This window comes from Saccopteryx bilineata, chromosome 2, assembly GCF_036850765.1.
Source record: "Saccopteryx bilineata isolate mSacBil1 chromosome 2, mSacBil1_pri_phased_curated, whole genome shotgun sequence".
In the NCBI taxonomy this organism is placed as follows: domain Eukaryota; kingdom Metazoa; phylum Chordata; class Mammalia; order Chiroptera; family Emballonuridae; genus Saccopteryx; species Saccopteryx bilineata.
The window spans coordinates 246,350,473-246,365,326 of NC_089491.1; the positions used below are offsets into that span (position 1 = coordinate 246,350,473).

Here is a 14,854-nt window from a genome sequence, read left to right on the forward strand (position 1 = left end):
CCTTCTCCTTCTTCACTGAAGCCTAGGGGAGCCAGTAAAGATTAAATGTGCTTTCTCAAAGGCGGCCACTTCATGCTGCTATGTCGAAAGGGCCATTATTATTTTTATTTTTAATAGTAAAAGAAAGAGGGGGAGAGGTAGACAGAGGAGGGGGGAGAGAAAGAGAGGGAGGGGGGAGAAGCTAGGTAGGATGGTGACGGACTAGCTTTTCTGAGCGGAAAGGGGAAAGGGAAGGGAGAGAAACAGGAGAGCCCCTGAACTGATCCGAGGACTGCCTGAGAAGACCGCAGAGGTGAGAAAAAAAAAAGTCTTGAAGAGAGGGGTGGGGGAGGGGATGCTGACTAGCCCCTGTACGGAAGGGAAGCAGACATCCTTTAGCTGTCTTGCTGGTCTGATTCTATTTTGAAGAGGGGAGATGATGGGGGAGAGACTGGAGCTTTAACAGTTTTAGTTGCATATGGAAATATATACAAAATATTTAGCATTTTTTACTAAGTGCTTCGGGCCCCTATCTAGTGTCTTCTTTGAGGGCTGCTTTGTCATTTTTCTAGACTGGCTAGCCATCTACCTTGCTCAGAATGGAATAAAAAGAAGAAAGAAAAAGGAGGAAAACATTTTAAAGAGTCCTCCCCCGCAACTCCCCCTCCTTTTTGTTTCATTTTTTGGGAGGCGTCACAGGAGCCATCTACGCCTAGGAAATCTCGGCTTCCAGGCAGATGGGAGGGGGGGGGCACGACTATCAGGTACATTACCAGTAGCTGTCTGCGAGACGGAGGGGGGGGTATGCTTCAGATTCCGCCGCAAAATTGGCAAGAAGCTCCCAGGGATCCGCGACGGGAGCGGGGCGGGGGAGCTGTGTCTCCCCGGCTTGCACCCACCCACCCTTCCCACTTCGCATCCACCAAATGACAGGCTGTGCTGGCTCCGGGTGACTTGGCCTTGGCTGCAGCCAAGCAGCTGATGCTCAGGAGGCCCCGTTTGCAGGACTGGCAAAGTGCATGCAAAAAGAAAAAAAAAAAAAAAAAGGAAGAACAATTTTAAAGCAGCTCTGGGGAGGTTTTCATTCTTTAATGAAACAAAACAAAACAAAACAAAAAACAAAAACCCAAAAACATTTAACTGAATATTTTCAAAATTTGATCAGTCTCAGTCCTTCCCTCCATTCCCACCAAAATTACCCCCCCCCTTTTTTTTTCTCGCTCGCTCTCTCTGTGGTCAAAGCATAAACTACAGAGTTACAGTCTCTAGATTTGGTGTATCGCTTCTGCCCCCGCCTCCCCTCCCCGCCCAGTACTCCGTCCTCTATTGAAACACCTCACCCAGCCTAGTGCACTGAGAGCTCACATTCCCCTCTTGCTCGAAATGGTGCGACGGGAGGCTGCAGCCCTGCTCCACTTCCAACCGGGTGAGTTTCAAACGCTATTCGTGTTTATACTCTTCACAGCTTCCAAAACCTACATCTTGGTCTTCTCCTTCTAACAATCGAATTTCTATCATTTTGTATGTGGCATGCTTGCCCGGGGTTGGGGGAGGTGGGGGAAAGAGATGCCTCCTATTTTCTTTACAAGTCGTTCGTGCTCGTTGTAAATTAAAGCTTTGCAGAGACACTTAATCCTTCTTATAGACCATGGTTTTACAAACATGGGCGGTTTCTGGGTCTATTCATATTATTTTCCATTTTAGTAAACAATTTTGCCCAAAGCTGTAAAGAATTCTCTCTTACGTACTCACGATTGTATGTTCAGGTATGTATATGCGCCCAGAGCTATTGCGTGTGTGTGTGTGTGTGTGTGTGTGTGTGTGTGTGCACGCACTACATTTAAATGGAATCTAAATCTTGTGAACTAAAAGCTTAGAGAGTAAGGGAGTATCCTGCCACCTGTTTGTTGCCTTTTAATCATGAAGCAAGAACAGAAATTGCCTGTCATTCTTCTTTTGCTTTGTTTTGTCTCAAGAAAGAACAATTTCTTGCACTCCTCTCAATCCCTGAGACCCTAACTTGTGATGTTTACCGTTTAAATCCACGGGTTAGGCTCTTGGGAGCTGCGAGTAGTGCTCTAGCCTCCTGGAAATTGGGTGGAACTTTTTTCTTTAAAGCAAAAACAAAAGAAAAGAAACTTTGTCTGGAGTGATTGAGTGCATCTCAGGTTTTCATTGTTGGATGGGATCAGGTGACCAGAAAGTGGCAGCTTCTAGATTTCTGTGAAAGTAAGTACGTATTCTTTTATAATACGTATAACATACTTTGGCTGCTGTGTGTATATTATTGATGCTTGAGGCTTGTGGAACTTATCTTCCATGCTTTATTCCTTGAGAGCAACATGCAGTACCTTCCGAGAGCAACAAGAACAACTCAGAACCTGGTGCTTGACCTCAGAATGTATCAGCTGAAGTCCCAGCATGCCCCATGCTTCCAACTTTTAAGCTCAACAGTTAATCTTAAAATTGTGCCCAATTAAAATGGGCATGTGGACACATTATATATTCAGTGCCCACACGTGTGTATCATATATGGTTAGCTGGTGAACACACAGATAAAGATAGGGACAAACTAATAATTTGGGCTAAAATATTGATAGGCTAAAAATTTTACTCTTGTTATTCTAGAAGAAGGATTGAAGTTACGGTGTAAATAAATACCACATTTATATTTCTTTGCAAGATCTTATTTTTAAATGTTATGCACGATAAGTTTAAAAGTAATAGGGATTGGAAGGATATTTTCTCTGTGTGTGTAGCATAGGAAAGAAATAACTGCACACATACACACACACAAAATTATTATATCCTATAAGAGTAACTATGCCTTTTAGTCTTTGTTTAAAATTGAAAAAGGATTTATCAGGATTTAAATTCAATCCAATATAGATATTTTTAACAGCAAACTATACATTTAAAATGACCTTCTTTTAAGATAACTGTTAGCATTACCTAGTTTGTGGTTTTCTGAAAATGTAACATTTTGTAACAATAATTTTAGTGATTTAGATCTATGGCGTAGTTAGAGAAGAGAAACAGTAACTTACCTCTCCTTTGTTGTGCAGAATTGCAGTATATAATTTGATTAAAACAATTTTAGTATTCTTGGGCCAACATTTGTCTTCTATTTTGGGAAAATACCTAAATCAATCCTGACTTCAAATGCTTTTTTCATTTAAAGAATTTAGATTGGTTGTAACCTTGTTTTATGCATCTAGTCAAAGGTTAAGGAAACTCATCTTCCCCTGTTGCTTTTTTTTAAGTATTCATGGCAATTTTTCCATTCACTCCAAATCATAGTCAAGAAACCATTTTGTATCAGAAAACTGAATTGAGAAGATGAACTGTGGAACAATTGCACCCGGCCTTTTGTTGAAACCTCTTGTGTCCTTGTAATATTTAAATATCACTCTCCAGCCTTTGATAGTCTGAATGTGTTTTGAAGAAAAGTTATCTGATTTTCAAGTCATCTTATGATTTCTATAGAATGGATTAATGATCCCCCCCCCCCCAGCTTAGCAGATGTGTATGCATAGGTATTTGGAAATGATGGAAAAGCATCTATTTAACTTATGGATATATATAGTACTACACGATTTATATAAAATATCTGTGAAACGGTGCTTTTTGAAGTCAAAATATATCAGCAGTTAATTTTATGAAAATGTATGCATGGGTCAATACAAGCCTGCTAGATATAATTCTTCTGTGATTTTAAATTATAACGGGATAGTAATTTGATACAAGTGATACAGTTTGTGTTCGAAAGCACCCTCTCCATTTTTTTTGTGTGTGTTTTGAAGCGGGTTGCTCGTGTTCTGAGGCTGCTGTCATACAACTGATCATACAGCCATTTAGGAGTGCATAACGACACACAGGATTTGATATTTCAGCAGGGAACTGCTTCGGTGTGAGGATAGGTTTCTCAACACCCCTTCTTCCTCACCGAGCCCATCAGTGAAGTTCAGTGAAATGAATAACATAATTGGTGGTTGGTTCAATCACTACCAGTCTAGACTAGCCCAGACGCATCAATTAGAGGGGGCTGTCTTTTAAAGGGAGAGTGCAACCGAAACAAGCAGGGCATTATTGATACCGATCTTTAAAAGTGCAAATCCAGCTTGGCAGATAAAAAAAAAAAAAAAAAAGAAAAAGAAATAAGGCAGGGAATTTGGAGGGGGGGGGTTGTGCGTTGTAGGAAGAAAAGAGAAAGAAATGAACTGGAGCTTTGGGACACAGAAAGACAGGAAGCTGAGAGAAAGGGGAGGGTGATGAATGAAAGCCAGTGCAGCACCCCTTTGGAACAGTTACAATTCAGTCCACGGGGCACATTGGTTCACCACATTTTAACTAGATTCTACCCCCCTCCTTTTTTATTCCTTTTCCCCGTTTCCTAAGAACTACCGACTGGAAACCAATGCAGTTGGAAATTTAGGAAGCTCTGGTGAGAATCCTGCCAAGTTATACCAACCGGCCCAAAACTCCTTTCTGCAACATTTTCCTCACAAGAAAAACACAGAAAAATTGTTTATTTTTGAGTCCCTAATCCCACCTTTAAAAAAATAAAAATCAACTGTACTAATGAACAGTACTCATGTTAAATCCAGCAACCAGGAACTAATTTTGTGAGCGAGACACCTTTAGGTGAACAGCTCATAGTTTTTTGTCGAATACAGTAAAATTATTATAAAGAATGTAACAAAGGCTTTGGTGATTTGATGGGGTGTGGAGGGGGGCAGTTGATGGATAAAAGACAGGATTTAGAGAGTGTTAGGAATATATCAAGCCCCAGGGAAAGAAAATGTTTAATTGGTATTAATTAAAACACTGCTAATATATTCTAATAAAATCAAATTTAACATTCGAAACTAATCTGCTGGTATGTCAAAGGAAAAGTATTATCTTATTTGCATCTCTGCAATCCAAATGCATTTGCTCATTCAGCAAAATCTTTATCACCAGCCTATTTAATCTCCTCGCAGATTTAGTCAAATTTATTCTTCCAAACTAAAAGGATCAAGGTAGGGAATCCGTAAGGGTAGCAGGAAGACTAGTGACTGTATCTAGTTCTGGCTTTATATTTTACTATGTTCTTTTCTCTTCCTTTACTATCACGAGGTGTGGGAGAAACGGTGAGACTACAGCGAGAATGATGAATGGTTAATTTTCCTGTCTTTCTCTCCTACCTTCCAGGTTATTTAGGAATTTTAGTTGCCAAATTATAAGAGTGGCATTTATTTGCATGGCTGATGTTGGTCTGTTGATTAATACCTCATTTATTTCTAATTTCAGAATCTATTTTTATTAGAAATTCCTAATGGAAAAAATAAAAAAGGCGCTAGAGCCAGAAACTGATTACCTTTACTCAATTATTTTCAACTGTAGTCCTTCTAAATGAAAGCAGGGAGGTGAATGTAAAATTTTATTCACCGAGATCTAAAGTCTTTGTTTCATTTTCAAGTTACAATTTCCATAGGAAAACTTGCACTTTTACGATATGGCAAGTTTTAGGCTCTTTGTTGTTGAACTCTCACCGTGGTTAAAATTGTCCCAAAATGACATCATACCCAAAATGTTACTCCTCTCATTAGTCTCCCATGACCATGATATCATATGCAAATACGTGCATAACACCAGAAGTAAATGGGCCCGAATGCATGGAGGCCCGCATTTGTACATTTCAAAAGTGAGGGATTCCACACAGCTTAAGGGACACCTAAACTCCTGACTCAACTACTGATGGTGCTGCCTTTTTGCCCCGTTGCCTTTTGCAGTTCTTCAACGGAAAAGAGCAACGGCAGTTCAGTTGCGCATGTATTGTTCTATAATCCAGGCAATAAATGCTAATTAGTAATGCTCAAGGATCTGACTATTCAGAGTAATTATCATAATTTACTTCTTCCTTGTTAAAGACATTCCTTGCTGATAAAAAAAAAAAATGAAACCGTTGCTTTACCATTGCACAGCAGTGGAAATACACCGGAGAGGTGTAGGGTTGTATCCCTCTGGCTACATTTGAAGTCACCAACATGTGCCTATTAGCTCATTCCAAATGGAATCGCGACTTAATTTCTGAAAAGGAATTCATGTAAATCCATAAAGTTTTGCATGTGCACCAGGAATGTATGATTTCATGTTACAAACCCCATGGCTCCTCCTTCCTGGCCCATCCCCTTTCTAAAATCACTTACTGAGCAGAACAAAGGAAACTGCTAACTATAGAGGCATCATTGTGAACAGCAACAGCATGATAAAGTATGTGATATGACAACATATTTCACTGCACAAAAGTGCAGCTAATTAAATAATTAAGTAGGAATCCTAATTAGCAGGCATATCTTTAAGGAGGAATCAAGAAAATGGATCCAATCCACTTGAAAAAAAATAAAAAAAGATGCTCCATTCTCCAAGATCACCAATATGTATTTGGTTATTTGAGGATTTGTTGATACCTGCCAAAAGATGAGGACAAAAGCTGATTTTCTCAAAATGGAGTTTTGATCTGGTATCCTCTTTCGGGCAAATTAATCACACATTTAATAAGAGCAGACTTTAATGTAGGGCTCTCTCTTTTCAGTCAAAGATATCATCTGCCATTCACTTGCATATTTCTCTTTTATCAGGTGATCTAAAAACCTTGTCTAAAAATTGTGAACCCTTTAGTTTTTCATATTATTGCTGCAGAATATGTATGAAGCCTCTCCCACATGTTATGCGGCTCATATTTAAGTTTGTTTCTTACTGCTTGAAACAAATAAGGATACTATGCACAGAAGGAACAGGATAAATAACCACACTGAGTATTATATTTGGTGGAGACCACCCCCTTGCTTTATCTATCAAGGTTATATTCTCAGGGTTTATTGTTCGTTGGTCCTTTAAGGGAGAACTTCAGCTTATACTTGAGGCTCGTAAGCACATTAGAGGCGTTATTCCCTTTAGCTACTATACAGAAGGAGCCACCTGCAAAATGTTGACACTCTTATTGAAATCTCAAGTGGAATCAGCTTTCAAAAAATTAGATATTAGATACATCCGATATAATTTGCGATGTGTAATTATACTAATGTGCATATAGTTGTGTATTCCTTTACATGTTGCCTACTTGAGATTTTTTTTTTTCCTTTGGCATTTCCCACCATTTGACATGACTCATGAGTAGAATGTTTTTCAAGTCAATTAAAAAAAATTCTTGCTAATTAATATAAGAATAAAGGGACTCTAGGGTCTGTGTTCTCATACAAGAATGAATATGTGTAACCTGGATGTTGGCAATTAATCATGTCTAAAAGGGTTATCATGTATAAAAGGGATACATTTGCATTATTTGTGAAATATTGACTGATTTAATATTCACCCTAACTTTGAATAACTTGAAGTAAGGGAGAAGATTAGAATAGTAAATATTATTTATAATAAATCCCTTTTCTTTATTAAAACAATGAGATAAAATGCCAGAGAAATGGCCTGAGGCAGAGATAACAATTTTAATATAATCAAAGTGATCAAAATCCTAATAATAATAAACAACTTCTCTGCTAATTTTCCTCCATTTTGTGTGGCACACAATGAGTAACTGAAAGTCTGCCTTAGGCCACATGGGCACTAACATCTACGTCCCTTTTGGTGTCTCGATGTGTTGGGTTCTGGGACTGCAACCCCTTTTCCATGCTGACCCTTGAAGATCTTGCTAAGAAGGAGAAATCCAAGCAGAGCAACAGCAAGCTGACTGGTCAACCTGGCAATTGGCACATGCTCTGTGCTCAGTAGGTGATGATTATCTGGTCTAAATTTCAAGAATCATCGCAACCTGATCACAGAGGGAACCTGAGCAAACCAATGCAAGGGTCCCAATTTATACTTTTATCATCAGGAAACAAAAAGTGTTCCAAGGGAAGCTCATGTTGAGATGATACAAGATAATGTTCATTCCAATTTAGTAGGCATAGGCACCAAATAAAGCTGATTTGTTAAACATCTGACGCATGATAGACACCTAGAATATGGTGGTTCACTTATTATTATTTATCTATTTATTCTTCAAATTTATTTTTTAAATGCTTCCATATTAGAAAAGAGATGTTTCTATGGGCTATATTTATGATACACCCAAGCAATACATTGGTTTATTTTTCAGCTGAACTTTCTATTATTAAGCTACCCAAAAGAATAAAAAAATATTGTGTGAAACATCTTTCCTTAACACAATAGTATTTTAAGCCATTCACAAATGAGTCTCACACCCATGTAGCAAAAGCTTAGCACCGCACACTCCTACTCTATGTTTACAAAATAATGAATTCTAAAATCTGTACGGTGTATATTCTATTTAAATTACTCATCCAGGATCAGTTATTGCATTCTCAGTCAGAACCAAAAAAATACCTATTAACAATATTTAACAGTAAATTATTTTACAGGCTTTGAGGGGAAAGTATGTTATACCTGCTGTCTGAAGGGCAAACATCTTTAATGTATCTGAAGTATTTAAGGCAGAAAGGAGTGATATGTGATAGCATATTTCTGTTGCTGTACCTAACTCATTATGCATCTTCATTGTGCCAGCTTAATGAAGAGTCTGACAATAAAGGGTGTTGTTAAATTAAAATCCACCTGCAAAGTGTATTTCATTCATAACATCTTTTGTATAATAAAAGAAACATTAATACAGCTCTTCCCAAATATCCCTTTCTGTTAAATGAGTGGGTTAGATTAGTTGGTCTCTAAATTCTCTGATAGCTCTGAGAATTTTTTGAAGCTATTCTAAAGTAGAGGTACAAGAACAGCCCCAGAATCCTTGAATCTGGGATCTATTTGTGCCAACAGTTGTCCTTTAAAGTTATATTTGATTCCACCTCCAGGTACCGTATTTACTAACAGTGTTGTTGTCTTGGTGCTAAAAAAAAAAAAGTCAAGTTCATTTTTAGGAAGGGCAGTGACAGAAAAGAGGAACAGCTGAAGTGTAAACTGCCCCGCAGTGAGAGAAGGAAATTCTTGGATCTGTGTTCTAAGCCCATTTCCTTCAACATGAACACAGAAGAAATCCAGACAAGCACCTGCTTTTCTATTTTAAGACCAGATTCTTTCGTCTTTATGCCTTCGTTTAATTTCTTGCTGTCTGGTTTGTTTTCTCCCATTGGTTGACGTCTTGGAGTTTCACGTATGCCTTTCCACTTGATTTATTGGAACCTCGTTAATATTCCCTTCAAAAGCCTACACTAGTTATAGTAACACACCACACTTCCAAAATTAAATCTTAGTATGCTCAAAACCTCCTGAAATTTGCTCTGCCCCATATTCTAAAACCACTTGAATATGTAATTTTTCTTTGAATTAAGCAAGCCTGTTTTCCCGGGCTTCCAAGTCTTTGAAAGGCTCCTGTGCTGCTTTTCCTCTCTGCTCATTCTGTTGCTCTGCCTCTTTTACATTGCAGAACCTTTATTTTCTGTCCATCTCTCCTCTTTATTCCCCTCCCTCCCTCCCTCCCTCCCTCCCTCCCTCCCTTCCTTCCTTCCTTCCTTCCTTCCTTCCTTCCTTCCTTCCTTCCTTCCTTCCTTCCTTCCTTTTGTTCTTTTATTAGGTACCGTGTGTCATGCTCTGAACCAGGCACTAGAAATACAAATACAAAAAAATCAACATTAATTCCTAACGATTCTATTGACTTTATTCACTCCTACATTGCTAAGCACTTATGTATCAACAATTATTTTATTTTGCATGTAATCCTTAGATACTTGAATGTGTCCTTAATGTCCTGTGCTCTTTTGTTGTTTTCCTGTGTCCTATTTCAGTAAATTGCCTGTTGGATAAACCTGAGACTCTTCTTATGAAGCATTTTCTCCCAGAGAGATTAGCATGGTGCCCTTATACACACTCAAGCAGTGCTGTTGCTCAACTCGTTCTTGAGCGAGGTGAACAATAAAAAAGAGCTACAGGCCCTGGCTGGGTGTCTCAGTGGATCAAGCATCTGCTTAGTGCACCAGAGGTCATGGATTTGACCCCCAGTCAGAGCACATATGAGAAGCAATCAGTTGAGTACACAGCTAAGTGAAACAACTAAGTAAAACAAGTTGATGCTCCTCTCTCTCTCTCTCTCTCTCTCTCCATTTCCCCCTCCTTTCCTCTGTGTCTCTTTCTCAGATCAATAGGAAAAAAATGTTTTAAAAAAGCTACGGTATTCTGGTAATTCAGTATTTCATTTGTAGTTAGAAATAACATGGTGGTAAAGAATCATTACATTTATTTTTATTAAAGAGTCAATGTGATAACTTTCTGTGATATGTTCTGTTATTTTTTTTAGTTGTGTTGTTCCTTTCAGCCGGTTCTATAGCTCCCCCCCCCTCAGGAATGTCTCTTCAGTGAAAGGGCACGGACCACGGAGAGTGCTGCCCGTGGATACCCAGCCAACTCTGACGTCGAAACAAAGCGATCACCTGATGGCATCTGTCCTGCTCAGCAGCGCACCCACGCGGTGCAGTTTCGGCCCATAGACCTCTCACAACAAATGGCAATGTTTTCAAGAAACAGAAACTTAATAATGCCATCTAGATCTTGAATGAGCCAAGGCTTTTTCTTCCTCCTTTGTATTCCTCTACTTGCATTTCAATTTAGTGCGACATTCGTTTTTTAAAATTCTTCCTGGTATTAATATGCTTATCGATACGCCAAATTTTAAAAGAGTAGGTCACATAAGCATGTGAATGTTTTAAGGAACAAAATTAATGCTATAAATAGATTGACGTTCAGCCACACACCAAGTTTGAACTTAAGAGCGACCTAAAAAAAATATAAAGCACTCTTGAAATAACAAAATTGTCAGAGGTAATCCAAAGGATAAAATCATGGTGGAAAGTCATAATGCAGTATAGAAAGGCCACATTATCCCCCCTAACATCAACCAATCAACCATTCTTTTTTTTTTTTTTTTTTTTTTTTTTTTCTGAAGCTGGAAATGGGGAGAGACAGTCAGACAGACTCCCGCATGCGCCTGACCGGGACCCACCCGGCCCGCCCACCAGGGGCGATGCTCTGCCCACCAGGGGGTGATGCTCTGCCCCTCCGGGGCATTGCTCTGTTGCGACCAGAGCCACTCTAGCGCCTGGGGCAGAGGCCAAGAAGCCATCCCCAGCGCCCGGGCCATCTTTGCTCCAATGGAGCCTCGGCTGTGGGAGGGGAAGAGAGAGACAGAGAGGAAGGAGAGGGGGAGGGGTGGAGAAGCAGATGGGCGCTTCTCCTGTGTGCCCTGGCCGGGAATCGAACCCGGGACTTCTGCACGCCAGGCCGACGCTCTACCACTGAGCCAACCGGCCAGGGCCCAACCATTCTTTTTATTAGGCAAGCTAGGTTCTGTGAGATATGGTCACTGCCTCTAAAGAATTTAAATCCAGTTAGACAGAGGTACTTAAACTTTTGAAAGGATATGTAACAAATTGGGTCAACTGATGGTAGGACCAAAACCAAAAACCAAACAAATTATTTAAACAAGAAGCTCGGAAGAGGTCACCATAACCTGAACAAAACCGGTCTGTTTAGGTAAGAAAGTTCCCCTAAGGAGGAAATTATAAGGTGAATCATAAAGGATATTAAAGCATTACATACATGAAAAGAAAGGAGAAAATAGTCTTTTTTGAGAAATGCATTATTGTGTGAGCAAAGCCTAGGAGGAAGTGACCTACCTGGTGAGTTCAGGGCATTATGAATACACACATCTAGTTGACATCACTCTTGACATTTAATGCCAATGTTTATATGCATGTATGGTAAAGATCTCATAACACATGTCTCCTCTCTCAGCCCAGGTGTTCCTTGAAATTGTAATTGTATTTCTTTGCAATTATTGCAAGTAAGAGTGACTGGTAATAACATGAGAGCTTGCCATTTTTTTTTGTTAAACATATTAATTGGAATTTATTGAATTTTTACTATATGTTAAGCATTATATATATTTACTCACCGAAGCCTCACAAAAATCTTGCAAAAATAGATATTATCCCCATTTTATAGATAAGAAAACTGAGGTTTAATGAGACTAAGTAACTTGCTAAACTGCCCTTTATAAGGTTCACATTCAGAATTGCAATTGCAAAGCTCATGGCCTAAGGCAGCAATTTTCAACTGGTGTGCCACAGCACCCTGGTGTGCCACAAGAATGTTTAAAATATGCAATACCTGACTCCTGACTATTGAGTCAGGGGTTCTGACCTCTTTTCCGTGAGCTTCTCCAATAAAAAAAATGACAACAGTCAACACAATGATAGCTGTCCAATGTGAATGAATCAAAGTTATGCCTATTTTTTGTCAGATAGGCAAAAAATATATTTTTTGGTGTGCCGCAGAATTTTAGTAATTAGTTTATGTGTGCCATGTGATGAAAAATGTCGAGAATCGTTGATCTAAGATATTAAGTCACAGGATTGGAATCATTATATTACTACTTCTATATTCCTTGACAGTTCTTATGGCAAACAAAGAGCTATTTGATATAATTATCCCCTCAAATTTTTCAGATTTCTGGTTCAATGACATTAGAGTGATAACATGTATTTGCCTGATAGGAAATTGAAAATAGAGTGGAATAGAACTTATCAGTATTTTAGGCTTTTTTTTTTTTTTTTTGCCAGACTTTAATGAGATTCTTTAATTTGTTCTGCACAAAGTCTCAAATTCTTGAAAAGAAAAACAAAGTGAATGGGGGAGCTTAAAAGTCACCTAATGCAATATTCTTTTCTACAGATGAGATACATTCATAAAGTTAGAGTGACATTTGAGTGTGGCCCAGTGAGGTCCAGAAACCTGAGTCTAATCTCAGAGGCACTTGAACTACATACTCCACCTTGCCTCAATAAAGTATCAACTTGAATTTGACCAATGAAAGCATTTTATTGGGGTGATTTGGGATCATTCTAGCTAGTGGATTGCTTCAGTTTTGTACCTCTTTGGCTTCCCAAGTTAATGTGAAAATTAGCTAGCCGTGAATTAACATCTTTAAATCCAGAAATTGTCAATGGTCCATCCCCCCAAAGCACAGAATGGCCCAAGTTATTAAGTACAATGTCTTCAATGATATTCTTAAGTTGTTTGGAATTTTTAGCTCACCTAAATAAATCAAATCTTCTAAGTATTTTCTTAACAAATTTTGTGCACAGTACACACATAGAAGTGCTTCTGTATGAATATGTATATATGACTATTTCAGTAGTCCTTATATTTTTGAAAATATCAATGTTATTTGAAAATTTAATCCTCACTTATCAATGTACCAATTCAAGAGTACTTCAGCCATAAAAAGCTAGAATTGAGGAAATGTCACTCTTCTTTACCAGGCCCTTTGCATTTAATTGGTATTTAGTAATAATTAATCAAGTGGTCAGCTGGATAACACAGGTATTCGGAATGCAGTTCTGTCTTGAAAGACTCAGGTAAGCCGGGTCCAATTAAAGGCAAACACCTAGACATCCAAAAGTATAGTACCTGAGATTTGACTGTTGTAAATTTCCACTTAGACATCTGGCATTGTCAGACTTAGACCTCGTCATGGCTCAGGTCGTTTTGTTTTCAAAATGATCGTTGGCCATATCTCACGCAGTTCTCATTAAATGAGTTCATAAATAAACAGGATTTTTTTTAAGTAGCCAAGAACAAAATGTGACTTTGTTGACATTTTATAAGACTTTGTTATATATCCCTTGAACCCCCAATAAAAGCAATATTGCCTCAACTGTGAATTTGTGTTGATTTCTTGGAAGAACATGCTCTCATAATTTGTTTGTTTTCACTAGTGTATATCAAAGCTAGCTTCAGACTTCATGAGGAGCAAATGATCTTGCTAGGAAATTTTTATTCTAGAGATGATTTCTAAATGACCCCATATTGCTTTTCAGTAAAGGTCACTATCATCGACCCAAGTCAGAAACCAAGGTGTGAGCCTTATTCTTTCTCTTTCACCTGTCATGGCCAGTCAATCAGGTAAATCTTTTCTTATTTTTTATTTTTTCTGTTTTCAAATATGTCTGCTTCTCTCTACCTTCTATACGACTGTAGTTAAGACAATGCCCATTTCTTATCTGAACTACTGCATCCTGCCTACAGTTTTCCCTCCTCGCTGCCAAGTGGCAAGCAGGGAGATCTCTAAACTACATATATCCTAACATTCACAGTTTCAAAGTTTTTGTATTGACTCTCCATTGCCCTTGAAATCTCATGACACCTAAAGCCCTTCATGTCCTGGACCCTGGCTCATCATTCCTCTCTGGACTAATCCAGTCCTCCTTCCCCACTGCTTTTCTATGTTGTTACCATACACGTTTGCCATTTCTTGATGTTCTTTTTATATTCTGGGTTTTCTCACACACCAAAACCTTCTGTTTACTACTTTCTCCACGACCGCTTCCAGACTCCACGTCTTTGTCCTTCATGTCTCATCCTGGAAAGTCACTTCTTCTTGGAAGTCTTCGCCTCAGCCATCCTGTCATTACCCTTAAGACTAGCTTCTTTCACAGGCACTTTGATGGCTTTTTGTGCTTATGTCACATGAACACTGACCACCCAGATTACACACCAGTCTCCTTCATTTAAAGATGCCATTCTAGAGATGCTTTGTTCAGTAGGGTAGTCACTTGCCATATGTGGCTACTTCAACTGAAATCCATTATATTAGATAAAATTTAAAATTCAACTTCTCAGGTGCACTGGCTACATCTAAATGCTCAATAGCTACATGTGAGACTAGTAGCCACCCTCTTGAACAGCACAGATGAAGAACAATTTCATCGCCAAGAAGGTTGTATAAAACAATACTTTGAAGATAAGTACTATTTCATTTGTCACTTCATCCCCACCCCCAGAACTGTAGCCTTTCTTAACCAGAGTTTGTCAT

General features: G+C 38.7%; 1 long non-coding RNA gene across 1 annotated transcript in view; it reads left to right on the forward strand.

The window, feature by feature from the left end:
* The first annotated feature begins 200 nt into the window (after positions 1-200).
* LOC136325418 (uncharacterized) overlaps positions 201-14,854 on the forward strand; it is a 32,224-nt gene continuing 17,570 nt past the window's right edge. Inside the window, exons 1-2 of the long non-coding RNA XR_010729253.1 lie at positions 201-292; positions 1,222-1,405. This is a non-coding gene — a long non-coding RNA (uncharacterized lncRNA). The remainder of the gene's footprint in view (positions 293-1,221; positions 1,406-14,854) is intronic.